At 50.3% G+C, this 21117-nt stretch overlaps 1 protein-coding gene across 3 annotated transcripts in view; it reads right to left on the reverse strand.

Annotated features, from left to right (window-relative positions):
• The window catches only part of LDLRAD4 (low density lipoprotein receptor class A domain containing 4), a 460618-nt gene that overhangs the window by 398799 nt on the left and 40702 nt on the right, over positions 1 to 21117 (reverse strand). For all 3 annotated transcript variants that reach the window (XM_023592136.3, XM_012529617.4, XM_023592137.3), the window contains exon 2: positions 1273 to 1360. The gene's annotated coding sequence lies outside the window, so the exon portion shown is untranslated. The remainder of the gene's footprint in view (positions 1 to 1272; positions 1361 to 21117) is intronic.

Here is a 21117-nt window from a genome sequence, read left to right on the forward strand (position 1 = left end):
GGGCTTCCCCAGCTCTTGTCATTTGCCCGAAGGTCTATGAACTCTCCTATGTACCAGGTGCTGTTCTAGGCCCTGGAGAGATAAAAAATTTAAAAAAATCCTTGCCCTTATAAAGCTTACATTCTAGTAAGAAATCTGCCATAACCAACAAGCCATACCTGTCAATATCTTAATGGCATGTGAAAACTTAGAAGAACGTAGCACCTTTCATTTGACAGCACTTCTCCCTTTCCTGAAGACGCCATACCTCTTCTCATGCGATGTTCCCGCAGCCTCGAGCAAGCAGGCTTCTCTAAGACCTCGTGAGGTGACAGAGTAGCGGCACAGAGAGGTGAAGAGGGGAAGGGCCAGGCGGGCGTGGAGTGGCAACTGGGCTGGTACCCTCTCCAGCACCTCCTGGGACACCACCTTCCCTGATCAGCTCCAGCTCAGGCTCTGGGCCACATGTCCAGATGTCCAGATGTGACCAGAGCCATCCAGGTGATAGCTAAGCTTCTACCCCAGAGTCCCCGAGCCCCACCCCATCCCAAATGGATCCGCTCAGGCCGCCAGCCCCCCACCCCGGCCGCCAGCCCCCTGCCCCTTCACAGTCAAGGCCAATTAGAGGAAGACCAATGTGCATGCTGCATGCCACACACAGCCGAGGGAGGGGCCAGACAGGACTGGGTGTGTTTGGGGCACAGTCTATTCCGGGTGCTGCATTAAGCACGGGGGCTCACTGGTTCCCCGTGGAAATCCCATGATTATTCCCATTGTAGGAACCAGGAAGCCACGCCAAACAAGGAAGTTAGAATGAGAAATAAAGCATCCCATTTCTCACTCATCGTCATTGTTTTCACATATCTAGGCATAAGTTCCCAGGTTCAGTAATAAATACACATTAAAAAAGAAGACGCTGACGACAACAGAAGCGGACAAAGAAACAAGACACAGCAAATAGACACCAAGAACAGACAACCAGGGGAGGGGGGGAAATTAAATAAATAAATAAATAAATTTAAAAAAAAAAAAAAGAAGACTCGAAACTCTTCTTCAGGTATTTGGTAAACCTAAAAATACAAATAGTATATCCACTCACAGCCCACTAGGAATATATACACATGTATAAAACAAGGAAGAAAAGTTACAGTCTGAGAGCATGCAATGCTCCTCCTATCACAGAAAGCTAGACTATGAAGACAGCTGTCCTCAGCAGAAAACCACCACAGAACGGTGAATGCTGTGATAAGCTTTGCCACCCAAAACTATCAGGGAAGAGTTCACTCTACTCACCTTTTACGCTGTACAAAAACTTTCAGTTCTTGAAAATGGCCCAATCAGGAGACAGCCGTTTGCTGCTATACATGTAGAGCTTGAATTCCTATGAATAGAAGGAAAAGTAAAGAATTTCAGTAAACCATTTTTCAGTTTCTTTCAGTGCATCTCCACCCCACCCTCAAGTTCCAAAAAAATACTTGAAAGCTGTCACAATAAAAGGCATAGGCATAAAAATGAATAAAATGGGAATACAAAGGTAAGTATCAAATAATAAAGGAAAGGAAGAGAGAAAAATTACAGCAAAAGAATCTGGTAAAGGGATGGGATTGAATTGGGAAAAAAAGTTTTACTCTGCACTTTCTAGCAGCCACAGCAAAATGGAAAATCAGCCACGAGTTCTTGTCTTCCAATAAAGGAAGCACACCCGGCCATCTAAATTTCTGGACGTTTTCTTAACTGCACTAGGAGAGGATGTGATTTCACAGGCCTCTCTTCAAGGGACCGTGAACAAACAGCACACAGTGTCCTTGGTGGCATTTTTCCCCTAATTCCTTTTTTCCTAAGAGTGGCTGGGAAAAGACCGTTTCCTTGCTTAATCCAAATTACCTTGAGTCCACGGAAATCCACCCAATCCTTATTTTTAAAGGCCGAGCAGCACTTTTTTTCCTCGAAGTACATGAAGTACAGGTGGGGGGAGAGTTCATGATAATCTAGCCCTGGGCTATAAGTTTCTTGGCTCTGCCTGCAAGGGTGCTGATGGCATCTGGGGTTTCCCACAGCGCCGCTCCCCTCGTGCGCAAACTGTGCCCCGTCTGGCACTCCAGCCCGGTCCGGCCCGGTCCGGCCCCGCGCGCCCCACCTTCCGCTGGCCCTCAACTCCACCCGGGCGAGCAGCGTGTCCCCGCAGGCAACCCCTCGCGGCCCCGAACGGCGTCAGGAGCCCAGGAGAGCGGGGCTTCGGCACCACGAGCGCCTCCCCAGCACCCGCCCGCCGGCGTGCGGCCCGCACGGCGCCCGCGCAGAGCGCGCCCCCATCAGCCCGCCGCGCACCGTCCAGGGCGCTCACCGGCGCCTCGCGCCTCCAAGCGCGGTCCTGCCATAGTCTGCCTGAGCGAGAAGCCACAGCGAGACAGCCCCACAGAGACGCGCACTCGCCACAGGACCCGCGCCTCTCCGCGGAGGGTCACCCCAAACACACGAGCCAGGCACCCCCCCTGCTGTTGCCACGCTCCGCCTTCCCGCAGCATGGGCAACCTCCGCAGAGGAGCCTTAAGAAAGCAATCCACTTTGATTTTCCACCTCCTAGCCTTCCTGCTCAACTGGGACTGCTCTACTCAGTCTTTCTGGGATTTAAATGTTCTGGTTCCTTGGAAACAGAAGTCAGTGGAGTAGTCAGACATTTACTGCGGTAGGCAAAATTCTAATGGATCCCACCCTTGCCTTAACCCCCGCTGGAGTGCAGACAATAGCTGGGCCTGGCTTCTAGCTAACACAATATGGCAAGAGGGACGGAGGCCCTCCCGTGGTTACATTATTGTAGTCTCCATCTCGGCAGACTAGGTCAGGGGCGGCTCCGTGGCCAGCTTTGAAAAGTAGCTGCCATATGGTCGGGTCTGTGGGGGCCTCCGTGAGCCGAGAGCAGCCCCTGGCTCGCAGCTCCCAAGGAACCGCTCCTCAATTCTGCAGCCACAGGGAAATGAGGGGAAGCGGATGTGGCACAAGTGATTGGGCCCCTGCCTACCACACGGGAGGTTCGAGGTTCGTGGTTTGGGTCACCGTGCCTCCTAAAGAAGACAGCAAGCTGGCACAACAGGCAGGCAATGTGAACTCACTCAACAAGATGACGCAGCAAGAGACACAAGAAGGAAAAACAAGAAGAGAGACCCAACAAAGCAGGGAGCAGAGATTCCCAGTGCCTCCTAAAGAGGACGAGTAGGATGGCAAGCTGGTGCAACAAGATGATGCAACAAGAGACACGAGTAAAAACATAATGAGAGTCACAGCAAAGCAGGGAACAGAGGTGGCTCAAGCGATTAGGCACCTCCCTTCAATATCAGAGGTTCCAGGTTCAGTTCCAGGTGCCTCCTAAAGAAACAAAGAAGACAGATGCAGCAAGCTCAAACAACAAGGGGTGGAGAGAGGTAAATAAAGTAAATCTTTAAAAACAAGGAAAAGAGAGAGATGTGCCAGCAGAGTGAGTGTGGAAGCAGATTCTTTCCAGTCCAGCCTCCAGATGAGAACACAGCCCACCACGTGGTGAGGCCCCAGCACATTTGCTCCAAGTACTTGAGGAAGCCACACATGGCTTTCAAGAGTGACAAAGGGGGAAGGAGAGGTGGCTCGTGTGATAAGGCCTCCTCCTATCATATGGGAGGACCCAGGTTCTATCCCTGGGGCCCCCTGATGAAAAAGAAGAAGAGAAAGCATGCCCGTGCGGTGAGCCAGTGCCCACGTGGTGAGCCGAGTGCCCACAAAGTGAGCCAAGTACCCATGTGGGAGCCCATGCGGCAAGCCAAGTGCCCAGGCGGTGAGCTAAGTGTCCATGCGAGTGCCAGCGTGGTGAGCTGAGTGCCCGGGTGGTGAGCCAAGTGCCCACGTGAGTGTCCACATGGTGAGCCAGTGCCCGTGTGGCAAGCCAAGTGCCCAGGCGGTGAGCTAAGTGTCCATGCGAGTGCCAGCGTGGTGAGCTGAGTGCCCGGGTGGTGAGCCAAGTGCCCACGTGAGTGTCCACATGGTGAGCCAGTGCCCGTGCGGCGAGCCAAGTGCCCATGTGGTGAGCCAGTGCCCACACAAGTGAGTCATGCAGCAAGATGATGATGCAACAAAAGAAAGATGAAGGGGAGAGTCAAGGTGAAGCACAGCAGAAACCAGGAACCGAGGTGGCACAAGTGACAGGGGACCTCTCTCTCCACGTCCCCAGGATTGAATCCTGGTGAATCCTAGAGGAGAAAGATGAGAAGAGAAACAAAAAGAGAAATAGATACAGAAGATCACACAGCGAATGGACACAGACAGCAAAAACAGTGGGTGGAGGGAGAAATTAATAAATAAAAATATTTTAAAAAAAGAAGAGTGACAAAGCATGGCCTTCTGGAGTTTCTGGTCTCACTAGCCCTTGGCCGTCTTCCAGATGACTTAGGTTCCTGACCAGCTTAAAGCCCTGCCTGGATCCCCACCTCCAGAGACAGTGAGATAATAAACGGCTGTTGTTTCAAAGCACCAAGTTCATGGTAGCTCTTTATGAAGCACTAGGAAACGTATAAATTCAATTTAGTAAGTAACTAAATAGGGGACTATATAAATACGTAAGTACATATGAAATGCACGCACAGCCTACCCAGCCTGCCGCGTCCGTCCACAGGGTAAGTCCATTTCTCCCCTGAGAGCCAAGAGGCCACGGCACTGACCACTCCTGTGCAGGGAAGGGACAGACCCAGGCAAGAGGTGAGATGGGCTGCAGGTCACACCGCTCACCTGGGGCTCCAACCCAGAGCTCGCCCCAGCCCGGCTTCCTTAGCTCTGCTGGGCTCACGGCTGTTCTGTAACCTCACAAGCGAACTCAAGATCAAGCCCAAAGCTTCAAAGGAAGAGGCAAAGCAGGCGAGCTTCAGAGGAACAGCTTACCTAAGGGAAAGCCACTGCAGACATGGAGTGAGGCCCAGCCCTTCACAGACCCCCTTACCCGAAATACTCGGGGGATCCACTGGCTTTCAAGAGTGACCAAGGATGGGCTCACGCGGTTTCTGATCCCATTAGCCCCAGACTGGATGACTTAGGTTCCCCAGAAGTTAAAGCCCAGTTTACACCGCCCTGGAGGTTTATCACTCTACTGTGTGGACCTAAGCTCGTGAGAAGAGCAAGAAGGAGGGCAGGCGAACGGTATTCCTGAAAAGTAACGCCAGCGAGGGGAATGTGGCAGAAGACCTTAAAGCGATCAAAGGGAACAAGGCAACTTTACTCTTAATCGGCACAACATTCTCACAAAGGTTAGGAGGAAAACTTGGGCGCAGGCTTCCCTCCCTTCTCTGAAAAATGTGAACCTTCAGTGGAGTAACTTGACTCCTGTTTAAAGAACAATGAAACCTGGAGACAATAGGGGGAGTCACTTCACCCAATGTTGCCTAGGGATGGAATCCCCGACTCAGACGCAGGAGCACACACTTGCGTGTCTTCTCACGACAGAAAATGCATCCCCGCGTTCACCCATTCGATTCATCAGTACGATGCCATGCTTACTTTCATAAATGTATAAGGTCTTTATGAGCAGATCAAGCACAACTGTACAGCATATCTTCTTCAAGTGTGGCTCAATTATTTGAGTAAGTTAATGACCATGCATATACCTTTTCTGGGGACTAACAAAGCTCTGTTCTAGCAAGCACCAGGGAAGAGCCAGGGCCCCCACAAAGTCAGCCAACAGCCAGAACCATCTGACTCCCAGCCCTCGCCCAGAGGCCCCAGCAGCCCCAGGTCTTCCAGAGCAGCAGACGCCACACACCCCCACACCCCACCCCCATGACCCGGGCGTGTCCAAGAGCGGGACCCCCAGTCTCCTCCGGCAATGCCCTTGCAGAGGAGAGGATAAGAGGCAGCCAAGCCAGGCCTGCGGGGCTGTCTGGCTCCCCAGGCAGCTGAGCTTTCTCTTCCCAAAATAGAAACGCAGGCGGTCTCTGGAGCAGATGCAAGCGGGAAGCAGTCCCGTTTTGTTTGCTGGAAAGCAGTAAGGAATAGTCACGCCCACAGCCGTGTCTTCTAGAACACACAGGACGAGGACAACAGGTCTTTCCTGGGGCACAACCCAAGAGTCACTTAAAGACCTGAGACCCCCCCCCCAAAAAAAAAAACACACCTCTTGGGTGCTTCCAACGGGAAACAGCTGGCTACCCTATGAGTTTCATCTCAGCCAACCCAGGAGAAAAACTCCCCTCCAGAGTCTGTGCTGAACAGGGGAGGGGAGGAAACAGGCTGACTTGGAAAGCTTTTCAGGCAGAAACCCTAAGCCCAGACTCTTCCTCCCCAGCTCCTCCTGTCCCCTCCCCCTTCAACCAAGAAAGTCTTTCCATCAAAGCAAAACCAGTCCCAAGTCCTGAAGCTAAACAACAGGCAGGGCTCCTGGCCGCCTGCCGCTCTGACACAAGCTCCTCAGGCTGGAACCCAGGGGCTCCAGGCAGCCGCGTGGGGAGACCTGCTGGCCACGAGGCAGCACCCCATCACATCCCTGCGGCACGGTGCTCCCCGGGGATCCTCGCCCTGGGGAAGAGTGCAGTGTACAGGTGCTCGAGCACACACTGTACACACAAGAGGCACATGGACGCACACACCTGCACACGCATACACTGGTACACACGAGAGGCACAAGGGTGCACGCACATGCACACACTACACACAAGAGGCACAAAGGTGCACGCACCTGCACATGCACACTGTACACACGAGGCACGTGGATGCACACACCTGCGCACACATGCACTTGTACACACGAGGCACATGGATGCACACACGTGCACATGCACACACTGTACACACACGAGGCAAATAGACACACATTTGCACACGCATACACTTGTACACACGAGAGGCACAAGGGTGCACACACCTGCACATGCACACACTACACACAAGAGGCCCATGTATGCACACATCTGCACACACATACACTTGTATACACAAGAGGCACACGGATGCACACACCTGCACATGCATACACTTGAACACGAGTGGCACATGGGTGCACACGCACACACTTATACACACGAGAGGCACGTGGGTGCACACACCCGAACAGGCATACACTGATACACAAGAGCGGCACAAGATGCACACATCTGTACACGCATACACTTGTACACACGAGAGGCACAAGGGTGCACGCACATGCACACACTACACACAAGAGGCACATGGACGCACACATCTGCGCACACATACACTTACACACACAAGAGGCACACGGGTGCGCACACCAGCACATGCACACACTTATACACATAAGAGGCACATTGGTGGTGCATGGACACAGACAGAAGCACGCATACACACAAAGGCGCATATATGCGCACGGCTGTATGTACACATACACAAAGGCACACATATGCATGTACACACAATGCTGAGGGGGTTTGAGAAGACTTAACGGGACGTTTCGGGATCCTAAAAGTGAGAAGGCATAGAGAGAGTGGGGAGAATTTTTAATAAAGCCAGGAAGAGTGCCTGAAGGAAACAAAATAAGAGGACAATTTCTTTTCAGTGACATTCAAGTCCAACAATTAAATACTCCCCTGGTTATTTCCAAACCCAAGGGAAGAAAAGCAAAAACAGCACCTCCGCAATAGATCACAAAATGCTAAAAGGAATGAAGAACTCGACAAAGCTAGGAAAGGATCCATGTCTTTGTGTGCTCCTTAAGCCAACAGCACTGTCTAGCTTCCCAGGCATTCTAGAAGGAGTTCTCTGGGGTCAAATTAAACCCTTGCAAGCACGCTGGCGTCCATCCAAATGGAGATGTTATCCTATCTGCTCAAGGCAGGACTGGAATCGCACAGTCATCAGGGCAGAGGACGCATTCCCAGCCCCCCACGTGGCGGGCAGAGCCAGGGGCACGTCGACCCCCTCCAGGCCCAGAGGCCTCAGGCACCCCGTTTCCTCTCGGGCTCAGGAGATCTCCGTCACACAGCTGAGGGACAGCCGCGGAGCCTCGCGGGCAGAGCCCACGGAACGAGCACGCGCCTTCAGGTCAGACGGGATCCGCTGGGGCAGCGCAGGACTCCTGACGTGCGCCCCAGAGAGTCTCCCTGGGTGCTGCCCACACCGGGCCGTCCGCACTCACCGCCAGGGTCCTGGGCGCGATTCGACTCGCTCCTCTCATGCTCACTGCACCCCCTCTCAGATCTAAACCCTGGGGCGGGCCCGTCACTGCTGCTACCTCTCCACAACCTTGCGCCGCCTCCAGCCCTGCCGCCCCACCCCAGGGCTCCCCCAGGCACCCCTAGGTAGCAGCCTCAGAGGGAGCCCGAGGCCCGTGCCCAGCCCCAGCTCACGGGCTCTTGGTGCTGGAGGGCCCCGGCCCTGGCCTCACGGTGGCGAGGAAGACACTGAGGATGGTGGGGGCGAAGGGTCGTGACCAAGTCACGCAGGCTGGCCAAGGCCGAGGGCACACAGCTGGGCCTCTTGGCTTCTCCCACCAAGGCACACCCTGACCACAGCTACGGCACTGTCAAAGAGAGGCCCCACACGGCCCCACGCTGCCCCGACGCTCCCACAGGCCCTCACGGCCCCCACAGGCCCTCACACCCCCCACAGCCCCACGGGCCCTCACACCCCCCACAGCCCCCACTAGGCCCTCATGCCCCCAAAGCCTCCACACCACCCCCAGGCCCTCACACCCCCCACAACTCCCTCACAGGCCCTCACACAAGCCACAGCCCCACAGCCCCCAAAGCCCCCCCCACAGACCCTCACACCCCCCACGGCCCCCACACAGCCCTCATGCCCCCATATCCCCCACAGCCCCCACAGCCCCCTCATCAACCCCCACAGCCCCCCACACCCCTCACAGCCCCCACAGCCCCCTCAGGCCCTCATGCCCCCACAGCCCCCACAGCCCCCCACCCACAGACTCTCACAACCCCCACGGCCCCCACACGGCCCTCATGACCCCATATCCCTCACAGCCCCCACAGCCCCCACACGGCCCCTCACAGCCCCCTCACAACCCCCATGCCCCCTCATCCTCACAGCCCCCATGCCCCCTCATCCTCACAGCCCGCTTAGCCCCCACAGCCCCCCCACAGCCCCCCCACGGCCCTTCACAGCCCCCACAGCCCCCCACACGGCCCCTCACAGCCCCCACAGCCCCCTCAGCCCCCACGCAGCCCCCACAGCCCCCACACGGCCCCTCACAGCCCCCCACACAGCCCCCACAGCCCCCACAGCCCCCTCACAGCCCCCACAGCCCTCGCCTCTGTGTGGACCCCACAGCCTTCCCCAAGCCCACCTTACAGGACAGCCCGCACCTCCCCGGGCCCCTCAGACAGGCCCTCAGAAGAGAGCCGTGTCAGACCGGGGGACACGCAGAGTCCCGCACACCGACCTCCCATTCGGACACGACTGCTTAAGCCAAAGAAATCAAACGGAAAAAGACACAGCAACTTCTAAGTAACAGCCGTGATGTGGAGCCCCTAACGTCGGTTTAGGACTTGCTCACTACCCGGGCAGCACTCTGCACGTGTCACCTCATTTAATCCTCGCCACAATCCTGCATGGCTGTGTCGTCGTTACTGGGTGACTGATTAGAAAACTGGGGCTTGGAGAATTTAGGTGATTTGCCCAAGACCACTATATTTAGAAAAAGTAAATGGAATGCTGTGGTAAAAAATAGGTTCCAAAAATTATTTGGACCTCAATTGACTATTACACTTTTCTTTTAAAACTGTAATAAATTATATATTTGTATTACTATGCTTTGGAACTATAATTCTATATGTGCTTGTCTACTGTATTTAGTTTTACACAAATAAAATAAATATTTTGTTATGTGCTGAAAAAAATTATAATAGCAAAAAGATTTTCAAAAACAGTGGGGAAAAAAGAATAAAACTGGGATTTGAAACCAATTTCATACTATGATCAGATCCCCCAGCATTGAAAAAGAGTGGTTACACTAAGAAACAAAGTACAGCCAATGTATTAAAAATGAATATATTTTGTTCTTGAGCATTACTTTGGAAACTAAGGTATGATTTTGTCTTAATATTACCTTCAAATCTAGACTGGATTATTCCACCTGTAAACAGCAACAAGTCATTTATCAGCCAAGAGACATCTTTCCAACCCTTTTGATCAGTTCCTGTAACTCTCTACTGGCTGAGAATGAACTTGAATGCTGTGAAAAAACTTGGGAGATAAGTACCTGATCTCCCCAAGACCGTGATGAGCGGGGGGCACCCCAGGATTTCAAGGTACCACAGAGCGCCAGGCCCAGGTAGGCGAGGTAGCCCTGGTTTTGAACACCCCTTGTTACCACATGCGATCAGTAAATTAAAAGAAGCTAAGTTGCTATTTTTCTGAAATCCTAAAATCTAACATGGAAAACAACACGACAAATATAAATAAATCTGTGCTGTTATAAAATGTCAGGACAAGTTTCCATAAGCCAAAGACAGAAATTATCACTGCTTAATTGACATATATTTAACATGTGCCGTTAAATATAGCTCCAGCTCCGTAGAGCCTGTGTATGTATGTGCTGAGCCTCGGTTCTGCAAGGAGGCTCATCTTAAACGCCACGAAAAGACCAGAGAAGTGTGCAACTCATGCGGGGAGGGGGAGGAAACCAAGCCGGTCAAATTCTGCGCATTAACCAACCCTGCCCAGGCGTTTTCCGGAGGGCCCGGGGGGCTCATCAGCCAGCAGAGCGAAGAGCCCCACGCTCACCGAGCAGTAAAGGGTTGAGGGCCAGACGACAAACCATCAGGATGGGTAGACTAAACCCCTTGCCAGACAGCGACAGGAACCGTGTACGAAGTGAGAGTCCAGCAGCGGGCTGGAAGGAGAAGGCCTCGGGAGGACACGGGGTCTCGGCCAAGGCCAGAAGGAGGTCGGGGACTGGACCTGTGGCCACTTAGGGACAGGCGTCCCTGGAGAATTCCAGGATCCACAAGGAAACCAGTGTGGCTGGGCAGAGCGAATGAGGGACAGGCGTCAGCCGATGAGTTCCTCAGGTCAGGCAGCAGCGCTTGGCTTTGACTCGAAAAGAAGGAAGAGCTGCTGAAGTATTCCTTTATCGAACACTAAATAAGCTCAGCATTCTGTCAGATGCTGGAGACCCCTACAGAGGAAGCTGGTCAGAGACAAAAATTGGCATCTTCACCCTCCAGTGGCAGCAGAGGTTTCCCCTCAGAAGACATCGTAATCAAGAGCGATCTCCAAGTCTCCTATGGGACCCTGGAAATGATCTTTCATGTATTATATGATATATATAATTGAGTGGTATATATAGTACTAGTACATTATATAACCTATCTCCCAATGTATCAGAATTAAACTCATTTATAATTTTCCTACACATGGGTCTTTTTTTCTAAAGATTTATTTATTTCTCCCCACCTCCCCCCCATCAATGCTCTCTGTGTCCATTCACTGTACATTCTTCTGTGTCTGCTTGTCTTCTCTTAAGGCAGCACCAGGAACTGATCCTGGAACCTTCTGGAGTGGGAGAGAGGTACTCAATCTCTTGCACCATCTCAGCTCCTTGGTCTGCTGCGCCTCTTATTGTCTCTCCTGTGTTTTTTTTTTGTGATGTCATCTTGCTGCGCCAGCTTTCGCTTGGACCAGCACTCCGCGCAGGCCAGCTCTCTGCTCAGCCCAGTTCACCTTCACCAGGAGGCCCTGGGAATCGACTCCTGGACCTCCCCTATGGTAGACGGGAGCCCAGTAGCTTGAGCCACATCTGCTTCCCCCTACACATGGCTCTTATGCCCCTTTTATGTGAACCTATAATTAACCCTATACCCAATAAATATGTGTCCCAGAGACTTTAATCTTCGGTCCATTCATGTATCGGTTGAGCCCTGAATCTCAGCAGAGCTGCAGCCAACACATACTCTCCAGTTCATTGGACTCACCCAGGACAACTAACAAAAGGATAAGGATGGACAACGCCCATCCCAGGAAGCTGAGAGTGCCTCCAACGGCAAGCAAGACAGTTCCATCCATTTGCCCCATGGGATCTAAGCCCACTCCCAATCAGAAGCAGAGTGGGCATCACCATGCCCAAATCCTCAAGACTGAAGAATGAACAAACACAAGGGGAGAATGCAACTATGGACTAAAGTAGATTTATTATTATTCTAGTAATGGAAGAACGATTAACATTGGTATAAAGGCAGTGGTCACCAGAGGTTCTGAGGGGAGGGATAAAGACGACTAGCTGTAACATGGGGCATTTTGGGGACATTGGGATTGTTCTGAATGACTTGCAATGATGGATACAGGCCATATTACATTTTGTCAAAACCTATAAAATTATGTGATGCAAAGTATAAACCATAATGTAAACTATAGGCCACGGTTAGTAGCAACACTTCAATGTCTACATCAATTTTAACAAATAAATCACAGTAATGAAAAATGCTGTTAGTGGGGAAAAGTGTGAGAGAGGGAGGGGTGAAGTATATAGGAATCCACTGCATTTTCAATGTAACATACATGAAATCTAAAGCTTCTTTAAAGAAAAAAGAAAAATATATATTATTTAATATATACAAATATTATATATATTCATATATGAAACTGCAAAAGCTGGTTCCTCTGGCATTCTCTGTGCTCCATGGATGCTCTCCACCCTTTAGTTAAACATAAACACCAAACATTTATAAGATAATGCAAAAAAATAGAAAGACCCTAATATTGTCCAAATCATCAAGAACAGTCAACTTAGGTTCTAAGTCATTTTAGTTTTGACCATACCTCACTGAACTCTATGCCTACTTAAGTCTATCAGTGGTGTTATGATAGATTTATATTAACTAGAAAGCTTTAAAAATCCAAGCACTCTATTTCCCAGCATCTGAATGGCAAAAGGTTTACCATTTATTGATTATGTAGATATGTATTTATTTGTGGTTTGATAAACTGAGTCAATAATAAACATCTGTGTTTGGTCTTTTTCTTCCACTTACTATATTGAGTGTGTCTTTTAATACTTCCTCTGTAACTCCCCCATAATAAAAGCCAATTTTTTAACTTTTTAATGTAATACACACACATACATCATATATATTCACACATGCACATATGCATACACACACCGAGTTGTGATATAAAAATATACATCTATCCATATATCACTTTTTTTAAAGTTTCTAAGAACAATCCTTAGCCTTGCTATGTAAATAAAATACATTTTATTTCCTCTTCTTTTGTATATCACTTTTTTTTTTTAAGATTTATTTTTTATTTATTTAATTCCCCTCCCCTCCCCCGGTTGTCTGTTTTCTGTGTCTGTTTGCTGCGTCTTGTTTCTTTGTCCGCTTCTGTTGTCGTCAGCGGCACGGGAAGTGTGGGCGGCGCCATTCCTCGGCAGGCTGCTCCCTCCTTCGCGCTGGGCGGCTGTCTTTATGGGCGCACTCCTTGCGCGTGGGGCTCCCCTACGCGGGGGACACCCCTGCGTGGCAGGGCACTCCTTGCGCGCATCAGCACTGCACATGGGCCAGCTCCACATAGGACAAGGAGGCCCGGGGCTTGAACCGTGGGCCTCCCATGTGGTAGACGGACGCCCTAACCACTGGGCCAAAGTCCGTTTCCCTGTATATCACTTTTTAAACACTGGTTGTGACCTACTAAAGTGATTTCACGATCTTCCCATGGTTTGCAACCTGCATTCCACAGGCACTTGCCACGACGTCTGTCACAAGAGTGGGCGAGCATCCTCCAGCCACAGAGAAGAGCAAGCTCCACCAACTGGAAAAACCCAAGCTGTCGCCAGGAGGCGAGACTCACGGACTACTTAGAGCGCAGGACAAGCTACGAGTTCCCCGAGGGAGCCACAAGACCCACCCCGTCCTGTGCTATCTGTAAATGAACATTTAAAAGTCTGGGACCCGCATTCTGAAGTTACTTAATGAGAAAACAGTCTACTGCTAAAGTGCCTTCGCACGAGGCTTTCAGGGTGCCGACGGAGTTGAAACGGTGATGAAATCGGGCCTGGACTAAAAGCACTACTCGGCTCGCTGGAGCCGGGAGATTTGATGGAGCAGGTCTGGGGAGGGGCCTGGGATTATGCGTTTCTAACAAGCTCCCAGGTGGTGCAAAAGTGCTAGTCAGCCCTGCTCATCTCATTTCAACGTGGGCTTTAGCCGATAGCGCCCATCAGACTCAGCGACAGCAGCTCTGAAAGCAGGGTCAGGCCTAGTGCAGAAATCTATGAACTGTTCATGGACGAGAAAAGAAAATCTATTTTGAGGCCCCTCATCTATTGCCAACTCAGATGTACGAAAAGCAAGCCGTGCCATTTTACATGGACTGGGTGTGGTTTCCAGAGGAAAACTTGCACTTAGGGTGTGAACTTTACTCCAAGGCACTGCTACCACTGTTGTTTTTTTCCCCCACTCATAAAAAAAAAAATTCATCTATCCGATTTTATTTGAAAGGATCACAGATGCTGCAGAAACTCCCAAGTTAATCGATAATTTTCTAGCTGTAGATACCTGCTTGCCATACCAACCTCACAAGTGCTTGGGTTCAGTACCCAACCCCTGATTGTAAAGACAGCTGTTCATCCATCACTTACATTCTGCAAGGGCGCCATTTTTAAAAGACTGCCAAATTCCTCTTCATTTTGCACCGTTCTTAGAAATATTTCCAGGCGTTTTCTCCAGGAGGTCATCAGAAAAGAACCACTGGAGCTGAAATTCTGCCCAAATTGGAAGCCGCAATTAACCAACTGAAGTTGGGACATGCCTCTCTCTACATGCTCCTGGATTTATAACGGTAAAAATGAAATTCCAGAAAAGGCCAGGCCTTCAACATGACAGCCTTCTCTTACTGACAGCTGTGGGGTCCTTCCGCATTCTTGTGGGTTTCATTAAACGAAAAAGTAACATAAACTGGTTTGCTAGTTTCCATGCTTGCTGCCAAATTTCCACTTCTGCAAAACCCATTTCCATCAGGAAAAAAAAGAGCAAAGCTAACCTTCTAGCTCTTCACAAGGTCCAATATATTTAGAGCATGGGATAAAATGATGGAAGAAAGGAAATCAACTGTTGGAAAATAATGCAAATGTTAATTTATTGTCTTTTTAATATCACTACTTTGTCTCAGAATCATTTCCTCCTCAAAGTCTGGAAAGTTTTTAAAGTTTGGACACTGCCAAACAATGGCCTTGTAATGAGCCAAAGTTTAGTTATTTTAAGGCATTTACTTTACTATCTTTCAGCAAAAGGAGTTCTCATGAAAAGCTTTCCAAAACACTACCTTTGTTAAGAATTTTTACAGGTTCATAACATAATACTGCACAGTTTCTAAACATTTGAGAGTTTTACTGTGCACATTACTTTTAGCATTTAAGAAAGTAGAACAGTCTAAAACTAGGGACATGGGAGAGAGTGAAGGGAGCCAATGGACGGAAATTTGACTTAAAACAACGCTGTGTACAGAGGAAAGTCTGTACAGGACAGGATGTAACGAGTGAAGTGCACTCCTGCCTCTAAGTCCTAGATAAAGAGTAACTGCAAAAGCATAACGTTTCCTATGTGCTGGCTTACAACAATTGTTTTAAGAATGCCTCCCTGCCTCAGTTTCTTCAGGGGGAAACACCCATTTCTGTAAACACCAGTAGGTGCCATGTTTTCAGAGCCTCGATGGAATTTAACACCCACTTAACGAGACTGAACAGCTGCGAAACCATGTCACTGGCATTTTTGTGAGGATCAAAATAAGGAAAATAATTACAACCACAAGATCTTAGCCCACAATGCGACTGGTCACTCCCCAGTGACGGTGGCTGCGAGGACCAGGAAGGTAAGAGAGGAAAAAGCAGTCGAACCAAGGGGGCAAACAGACAGAAAGGGGAAGGTGACAAAATGGGAGAGAAGGGTGGAGGGGGAAACTGAGGCAAAGGATGACGGGAGAGGTCTAGAACAGGCTGGAAAGAACAGCAGTGTCAGCACCATCTGCAACCTGTCAATAGAGCCCCGGGCTGCCAGGTGTTAAAGAAAACCCAGGAAACCAGGAAAAAACTGGGGTGTTAGTCTTAGGAGGGAAACACCTCTCTACGCACATCTTGAAAAGTACATAATAGAAGAAGCCTGATCAAAGAATGCATTGGTCTGCCCACATTCCATTAAATCAAAGCTCAGAGGGGACGGCGAGTGACTCAGGTCTTTGTTAGTTCCTAATCCAGGGTAAGCTGCTACACGGGCCCCAGGAAAGCTGCAGGACGATGCTCACATGTGGGTGGTTTCTGGTAAACCAGCCTGACTGAGATGCCTCTGTCTCTGGCCTAAACCTTCCAGGGAAGCAAGAGATGAGAATGCACAAATATACAGTAGCTGAGCCACCGGCAACGTCTGCAGTCAGGACCATTCATTTCAAAGTCATTGTTGGCGTCTGAGCAAAAACAGGCAGCTCCGCTGAACCAAGCAACAGCGTGCAGGCTTGTTTAGAAAGTGAAATATCCTACGAGGGCTCTCCCTGCGAGAAACATCCCACACTCAGCAAGGCTGTTCTCACTCCTGTCGAGTTCCACCACAACCTGCGACAGGTGGGTCTTGGTGTTGCTGGTTTTCAAATAGGAAGACAAACTCTTCTGGGGCTGCTCACCTGCAGGTCTGTGAGCACAAAACACACACGCGCGCACACACGCATGAAATTCTAGGGACTGGAACGAGAGCTTTCAAAACACCAACCATTTCTCTGGTCATTTAAAAGAGCAAGGTTTAAAAAAAATAAGTGTAGCTAGACAGGATCATATGTAGAAAATTTTTCTAATAGAGTCAATTATTTCAGCCTTGCAAGTAAAAACACAGTTTGCAGACACTGGGATAAGTGAAGACCCTTAAACTATCTTAGAAGTCACCTTCATAATCAGAAAGGCAGCGTGCCTGTACCAGCCTCCCCTTGCCAGGGTGGCCCTGTTCTAGCCATCACCGAGGATGGTGCCCAGAGAACCACACATTGCGGCAGGAAGGGGCTCCACGTGGCCGTGGACCTACCTCTCGGTCAACAGAAGGGGTTTTCAATCTCACTGTAACATCCAAGTTGCAACTTTTAGTCTTGCTCTTCCTTGGAATTGCGTTGGTTCTGATTCTACAGGCTGTGTTAGAAATGTAACGAAGGCCTGGAAAGCCACTCCAGGCTGGGGACAGGCTCTGGTCGGCTGGGAGTCAGGGCAGGCGGGCGCGGCAGGTGAGCTGCCACACGGGTGCCAAAGCCCTCACCAGCCACGCTCCACTCGGCAGGGACCCTGAGCAGCTTCCCTCCATCAAAGATGACCATTTGTGCCAATTAAAAAAAAAAAACAAAACACTCTTTCCCAGGGAAGGAGAATCTGGAGCACTGGACACCCAGAAAGAAAAGGTGAAAAAGCCACTGTGAGTTTACTGCCTTCTTAGTTTGTGGTATAAACTTGGTTCCATGCTACACCACGGTGCAGGCAAGGTGGGGGCGTGGCTGAAAGACGCACCGCCCTGCATCCCAGAAGCTCACCGTCTAGTTATGACACCGGAGCTGTGGGGCAACACAGTTCACTAACACTCTTGGTAGCAAAACGGCCTTTTGTGCTTCCAGGTTCAAAAGGGGTGGAAAGGGAGAATCACCCTAAAACCAAATCCTGAGTAAGCCTTTGTTTTTAAGATCTGGGCAAGACTACTCGCTATATCATCTACAGAACAACTCTCTCAAATCGCCTTCTTATTATCCTAGTAATAAATGTTATTCCAGATGATTCCGTTGACCCAAGTGTTTTTTATCCTTAGAAAGTAATGTTTTGCTTATTTTTTGACAGTCAAAAGGACGTGCAAAAGTTCAGCCCTGCCCTAGCTCTGCTTACAGTGAGAGCCCCTTCACGTTGTAAAGTGTGAATTGCCCTTGTTTGTACAGAAGATGAGCTGTATTTTGCATTTTGTCTACCTGTAAGTGAATGGAACGTACCATCAATTTTCCTTGTTTGCGTATAGAATTGTAAGACTACACGGTACATTTCTAGAGCCTTGTGTGTATTTCCAATGGACTTTTTTGCAGACACACTTGTAACCATTTGTGTATAATTAACACACCTCTGTATGCTTATGCCTGGGCAACTATTTTTTGTAACTCTTGTGTAGACTGTCTCTACAGTTTTGTGAGAAGCAAAATAAGGAAACTAATTACAACCACAGGATCTTAGCACACATTGCAACTGGTCACGTTCCAGGGAGGGTGGTGATCTTAAGAGGCGCTCTTCCCTTTGAAACATACAGAACTTTGGAATCTGAAAAAAAACTGACTTCTTATTAAAATGCAGATTCCCAGGCACCGTCTCAGCTCTCCTGAACCCAACTGTTGGCTTGGGGTCTGGAAATGGGCGTTTTTAACGGGTTTGCCTGATAATCCTTAAACAGACCAAAACTGAAAACGAGAGCTCTAACCCCAGAGTAGCTACAGGGTCTGAACACTGGGAGAGGAGAGGCAACAGCCCAGGGAGGTGGGGGCGCTGAGCAAGGGCTGACCGCCAGCCTCCACTCCCACCCCAGGGGACAGGAGCAGAGCCTGGCAGAGACCTTGACTGACAGCCAAGCAGCAGGGCACCCCTAAGGAGGCGACAGGGAGGGGAGGGCTGACAGGTCCTCAGACACCCCCAGGGAAAGGGCACCCCGAGAGACTGGCAAGAGCTGTCTCGCCTCCTTGGTGAGTCAAGGCTCAAATGGGATTTAACGGCCCTGGAAAAGTAAAGGGGTGCGGCAACTCTTCGCTCCAAGTGCCACGGACCCGTTCATTCCTGTTAACACACTGGAACACATTTTTACTAGCCCACGAGAGCGGTCACCTCCGCTGGTGACGGTTTCCTGCATCCTGGCCCACCGGGAGGCAGGCAATGCCCCAGGCAAGGTAGAAGGTGGGGAGGGGTCGGCCTGGGGTGTCAGTGGAGAAGCAGGGTGCAGCAGGAAGCAGTAGCAGGAGAGAGGCCAGACCGGGTCACTGAGGGCAAGTTTGCCTTTGTCCCTTCTAAGCCAGGAAGAGGCAGGTCGGCTCCGGGTAAGGCAAGTTAGCGTGGGGGCCCCCGTCCAACTAGAAATGCACATCCTTGGGCTCCTGCCACAGCTGCTGAGGGGACCAGCCCCCAGGTGGTTCTGGCACACACGTGCGGAGCAAAGGCAGAGCAACCTATCGGGAGGTGGAGGATCTGAGGGTGGGGAGAGGGCCGCGTGGAGAACGCGCGGAAGGTAAAATCCACAGGACCTGAGAAGAGCACGCCTTGTAGAGGGGAGGGAGCAGAGCAGCGCCAATCAGGTTTTAAAAAACAATAAATAAGAGAGCACTTTTATGTAACTTTCCAGATAAACCTGCCAACATTTGCCTCAACCTTGAAACACTCAAGTCTGTTTACAAGCTGGCTTTGAACGTTCCAGATTCAGGAAGACGGTATTGTTAAATGCTTTCCCGAAAAGCACAGTTGTGAAATACAGCCGTGTGCTCTCTTCAGAGACACTCTTCAGCTACTCTTCGCAGCAAAGCAGCTCAAAGTGCTTTATAAATTCAAAATTCAATCCAGATTCAAAATCTTGGAAGAAGGGAAAAGCTCTACAGCAATTACTCCACACAATCCAGAAGGCAACAACCATTTGCAAAGAAGAGTCTTAAAGGGAAAAAGGCAGGGAGAGGGAAAAAGAGGGGTGCTATTGGGGCATTTTCGGGACTAGGAGTGCAGAGACAAATGCAGGACATTATATATCCTGCCATAACCCATTGAATGGACTGGGAGAGAGTGTAAACTACAGCATAAACTATAATCCATGCTGTGTAGCAGTGCTCCAAAATGTATTCATCAAGTGCAATGAATGTACCGCACTAATGAAAGAAGTTGTCGACGTGGAAGGAGTAGGGGGTGTGGGGAGTGGGGTGTACGGGACCCGCTTATATTTTTTCATGTAACATTTTGTGTGATCTATGTATCTTTAAAGAAAAAAGATAATAAAAAAAAATCAATGCTGTAACACTCAGAACCTTTGGAAGAGAAAGGAAACAGTACAATATCTAATACAAAACACATGTTAAATGCTTCTCTGCCCCAAGAATTTTATTTACTTAAGTTATGGGACTCAAGATACTTATGAAACAGGTCAGCTCTTCATGAGCTATGCTCATAAAGGGATGCTGTGTAATTGGATGACGGCAAACGCCTCAAAAATGGTTCATTCCTGGCTGTATAAATACCACGTTTTCCTACTTACGTTTAAATACAGGTGTGTCAAACGTTCTGGATATTCCCTTGCCCGAACTCAAGATGTGAGTCAGAGGAGGCTGGGAGGCGTCGGGTCGGGCAAGCCGGCCCTGCCCTGGCCCTGGCCCTCCCCTGCTCTCTGGCTCTCAGCGGCAGCATCAACCAGCCATCGGTGTGCGTGGCTGGAGAGGCGCACGATGGAGCGGGGAAAGGAGGGGGGGGCCGCGTGCCTCCCCCGTGTCCCCAGTGTGCTCAGCGTACCCCTTTACTAACTGCAGGGAGGTACTACAGTTTCCCCCCAAAATCTAAAGCCACGCCAATCTGTACATCATTCCGCGAAATCTGATGCGCGTAGGAGACGCTCAAGTTCAGCTGCGACCGTCAGCCCTTGCCGTGGACAAGTGAAGTCATGGGAGAGCCCTGGGTTCAAGGCCCGACACCTCGCTGATCATCAGAGACGCCACCCATGTGGCGTCTTCCACGTTTAAGGCATTATTCCCTCTTTCTGCCTTCCTAAGCACCCCGTGGGGCGGGTGCTATTACCATCGACATCGTCCTCCTGCAGACAGGACAACCAGGCAGAGGGAGGCCTCGGAGCCAGCGAGCAGGAAGGCTGGCCCACGGCGCCCAGAGGCGCGCCCCGTCGAGGCGCAGAGCTGCCCCCCGACCCGCTCTCCCCCTTCACCTCTCCACCCTCAGACCCCAGCTCCCCTGGAATGTCATCAAGAGCTGACGTGCTTCGGAGCGCTCTGCCAATCTTTCTCTAATCTGTTTTCCCTCTGGGTGGTTATTTACTTACTTATTTTTAAAGAAGCTTTAGATGACATAAGAGTTACATTGAAAATACGGGGGATTCCCACATGCCCCACCTCCTCCCCCACCCACACTTTCCCCCATTAACAACCTCTTTCATTAGTGCAGTACAAGTGATGAACACATATTGC

The sequence above is a fragment of the Dasypus novemcinctus genome, chromosome 16, assembly GCF_030445035.2.
Source record: "Dasypus novemcinctus isolate mDasNov1 chromosome 16, mDasNov1.1.hap2, whole genome shotgun sequence".
Classification (NCBI taxonomy): Eukaryota; Metazoa; Chordata; class Mammalia; order Cingulata; family Dasypodidae; genus Dasypus; species Dasypus novemcinctus.